Source organism: Candoia aspera, chromosome 4 (genome assembly GCF_035149785.1).
Source record: "Candoia aspera isolate rCanAsp1 chromosome 4, rCanAsp1.hap2, whole genome shotgun sequence".
NCBI classification, from domain to species: domain Eukaryota; kingdom Metazoa; phylum Chordata; class Lepidosauria; order Squamata; family Boidae; genus Candoia; species Candoia aspera.
Window position 1 is genome coordinate 4,493,069 of NC_086156.1, and position 4,693 is coordinate 4,497,761.

A 4,693-nucleotide genomic window follows, 5' to 3' on the forward strand; every position below is an offset into this window, starting at 1 on the left:
CTTTAAATAAAAAATTTCAGAGGTGGAACTGCTGGGGAAAAAGAACGGCTAGTCCTTCCCTTCAGCAGCAATAAGGGAGACGGAATCTTCTGATTATGCTCTTTAGGGATTGTGATTGATTTAATAAAGTAGGGGGAAATATTTCCGGATTAAAAGATACCCTTGATTGTTGGGAAGCTGATCCCACAAAGTGCATGTTTGCGCACTCTGGGAAATTGGACGACGCCGTAGCCCCCGTGATTTTCTCCTGCTAAATGCCAGCAAAGAGAAGTGGGAACTTCCACCCACTTGAATCCAAAAGGTGGTTCCTATCCGCTTCAGATCCTGAGAGATGCTGCCATAGAAACACCAGCCCAGAAATTCACAGAGGAATTTGGCCCACCCCGTTCAGACCTTTCCAGCTTTATCTCAAATTCCTCCCGTAGCTTGCCCACTGATCGCTGAACCTTTCTCTTCAAGCCAAACATGGTGACAGCAGATCTAAACTTGGGATATTTGTATCTGACATTCCTTCTGGGTGAACAGTCTCAAGGCATCTGAAAAAATGTTAACTGTCCTGTCTAAGCCCTGATCATGTTCAGATTGAATGCAGCAATTTACAAGCCTTATCAGAGCTACCTGCTGCACCAGAAACTGGGTTTGTATGTATGTATGTATGTATTTATTAAACAAATTTATTTTTTTTCCTCCCTTCTCTCTCCTCCCTTCAAAAGTCTCGTGCATCTTTGTGAAACTCTTAAATTTGCCTCCCATAAAATTACCTTCAAAGTTATCCATTTGGTTGAGATGAAACCAGTAGCTGCTTGGATACCAAGATATGAAACCAAGGCAGACAAGAACAATAAGGTTTAAAGTAAATTTATTTCTAAGTTATTCTGCACCATAGCAGCATATGATATGGGGGAAGGGGGGTTGTTAAGAAAACTTCTCTGCTGGAAGCAATTTCAACCTGGACAAGTAAAGCAAAAACTTAAAAGAAGTGTACAGAACTGGAAAACATTTCATACAATTACAGGCCAGGTTTTTTACATCAAAGGAAATTCCCAAGATGGGGTAGTAAATGTCCAGTTAGAAAGAAAGTACAAGACACTGCCCTGGAGAGACGAGAAAGAGGCATTGAGGGGCTGTGAACATCCTGGAACTTCTAAATGGGTCTGTGGTCCACCCATCTTGAACTGATGCAAAGTGTTCCAGTTAGCATTTTAGAACTTGGTATGTCCTTATATCAAAGGGCAGTAGAAGGCCTCTTTTCCTCCCACAAGGACCCTGTGAGATAGGCCGGTCTGGAAAAGAGGGCTGGGGCCCAAGTCAGCTGGATCTCTTATTTGCTAGATGCCTATCCCACCTTCCTTTCCAAACCTCAAAGCAGTGTATATGGTGCTCCATCTTCCCATTTTTCCTGCAGTAACAACAACCTTTTGAGGTAGTCTGAGTTGAAAGAGGAAAACTGGTCCAAAGTCCCCCCAGGGAGCTTCTGTGGCAAAGGGGGGAGTAGAATCCAGATCTTCCTACTCCTGGGTTTTGTGTGTGTGGTGTGTGTGTATGTGTGTGTGTGTCTGTGTCTGTGTCTGTGTGTGCACCTTCGAGTCAGGTTTTTGACTCCTGGCAACTGCCTGGACAAGTCCCTGCAGTTTTTTTGGCAAGGTTTCTGGAAGTGGTTTGCCATTGCCTGCTTCCCAGGGCTGAGAGAGAGTGACTGGCCCAAGGTCACCTAGCTGGCTTCATGCCCAAGGCAGGACTAGAACTCACAGTCTCCCGGTTTCTAGCCTGGTGCCTTAACCATACCAAACTGGCTCCCTGTGGTTCTAATCTTCTCCAAATTTTGATACTCACCTACTGAAGTGGTATGTGGGAAAGAGCTTTGGAGACGGCAAAGAGAAGCTGCCTAGGGAATGGTCAGATAAGAGGCAGCTGAGCCCACAGCTGCATAATGGGCGGAGAAAGAGGCTCAGAAGGGACCCTCCCTAGTTTCTTGGGCTGTAAAGGAGACGGAGGGGGGGAAGAATTTTATTTTCAGACTTGCAAGATTTTGTTAATGTAGCTTTACAATAAAGTAGAATTAGCTCATCTGATCGTGTTTCTTGTCTGGTCTACCTGATAAGGCTGACACCCACCAGAAGAAATACACCAGTGCAGAAACCATGTTCAGAAAATGCAGAAAGTACTTTTTACTCTTTTTTGGACTTCCCTGCTGCCCCAGATTTTTTTTTTTCTTATTCCCCACCACCACACAAACACATCCACACATTTTCATTCATCTCCTTGAGCATCGCTTTGCTTGAGAACACCCTAAACTTGTATGCCTGATTTGCACTTCGAAGTCTGAAGCACGCCCACCCCGGGGTCCCCCTAGATCAGTGGTTCTAACCTTTTTGAATCCACAGCACAGTATTGAATATAGCAGTAGTTTTGTGGCACACCAGAAAATTATTTATTGTATATCTGTGTTTTTAAACAGGTACGATATGGTTTGAGGGTAAGTTATACATTTTTGTTTAATATTTGCACTGTATTGAATATACAGATTATACAGACTATGTGTACTTTTTTAAAAATTGGGGGGGGGGGAAATAACGTAAGATAACACTCTTGAGAATGACTGCCCTAGATGCTTGAACCAGACAGACAGATCTGATTTTGGCAAAAGGTTGGCTGACGTATTCTGGTGCTGTGGTTTAAAAGACTTCAAAGCTGATCGCCAACCCTTTGAACTGGGTGTGGAAGTCTATTAGCAACCACCGCAGGGACTTCAGCAGGGGTGAAGATATGGTAAAAAATGTCAAGATGTGCCACGCATAAAAAACAGACAGAAGTTTGATTGTATTGTTACAGCTGCCATCTTGACTTTTTTTTAACCATACAGGTAGTCCTCCACTTACCGGAACTTCTGTTGCTAAACGAGGCAGTTGTTAAGTGAGTCATGCCTGATTTTATTATCTTTTTTGCCATGGTCCTTAAGCAAATCACCACAGCGGTTAAGCGACTCCATCTTCCCCCACTGACTTTGCTTGTTGGAAGCTGGCTGGGAAGGTCACAAATGGCAATCACATGACTCCCGGACACTGCAACCATCGTAAATACATGCCAGTTGCCAAGTGCCTGAATTTTGATCAAGTGACCACAAGGACGCCACAATGGTCGTAAATTCGAGGACTGGTTGTAAGTCACTTTTTTCAGCACTGTCATGACATCAAGCCGTTGCTAAACAAATGGTTGTAAGTTGAGGACTACTTGGATTCCAATTTGCAGAAAAGTTTGGGATTGTTATAACTATATAGTAACGTGACTGTAGGATCTGTAGGCCAACTTATCTAGGCTTTTGACATCTACTGTACCGTGGTGCTTTAAAGTTTGCGAACTCTTTTGAATTTTCAATATTTCTGCATAGATACAACTTATAACATGGTCTGTTCTCCACATGTCCCAAACCAGATAAAGGGAACCCAGTTAAAGAAACGAGTCAAAACATTGAACTTGTTCATTTATTTATTGAGGGAAATGATCCAAAGCCGAAATCCTCAAGAATCCAGCATCTCCATCCTGACATTTTCTCTTGAGATCAAATGCAAGCACAAGAAGGCAAAAGGCTGGCAGTCTGCTGGAGAATATACTGTGCAGAGGAAAGCACACCACTCACACCCACCACACTGCTTAAAAAAGTGCAAGAACATTACACTTCACCAAAATGCCGGTCTTCTTGGGAGGAATGTTGAAAAGCAATTCTTTCATCAAACTGAATGAGAATCAGAGAAGGCACGAGAACTTTTTCTGCCCAGCATCACATTTATTAGCCACACAATAATAAAGTTTGGAAAGACCATGCTCAGCTTGGTTGAGTTGATCCAACTTCTACTTCATCCAGTCCTGTTCTTCTTGTTTCTTTAATCCTTCTAACTCCACACTCCAGAACGAAATACCAATTGTTCTAACATTCTGGAGACAAGACTCATAGTCCTGCCATCCCTTTAGGCCTGGAGCATTTTCAGAATTAATTGGAGAAACGACACTCATTCCTTCCAACCCTTTTCCAACCCATGTGCAGAAAAAAATTAGATTTTTGCTTCTGCTGACTGATACCAGAACTGGATGTTATTCAGGCTGAAATTTGAGGATGCAGATCTCCAAAAACTACATTTAAGGCAAGGATGAGGAAAGGTGTTAAGAATTCCAGCAATTGCTAGGTATAACACCCGAGCTGTATTTATAAGGAACTCAAATGTCAATTCTTGAGCCCCTTTCTCCCAGTTGCATGTCTGTATTCTTTTGCTTAGCAAATTTGCAAGGCCACCTGATTCCATCATGACTCTGGGCAGCAAGTTCTTGAACAAACAGTGCAATGGACTAGAGGGGTTTTTTTCAGTGGGTGGGGGGTGTTGAAGATTGTGTGACTTTAGAGCTAGGGACTCCAAATGGATAGATCAGTGTTTCTCAGCCTTGGCAACTTTAAGAGGTGTGGGCTTCAACTCCCAGAATTCCCCAGCCAGCTGTGCTGGCTGGGGAATTCTGGGAGTTGAAGCCCACGCCTCTTAAAGTTGCCAAGGTTGAGAAACACTGGGATAGATAGATGATAGATAAATGGATGATTGAGAGAAGAAGAAAGGGGATCAAGAGAGAGATGCAAATATCCAGGAGCTTCTTATTTTATTTTGCACGGCTTATTTTAACCCACACATTTTTTAAGGATGAGGCTTGC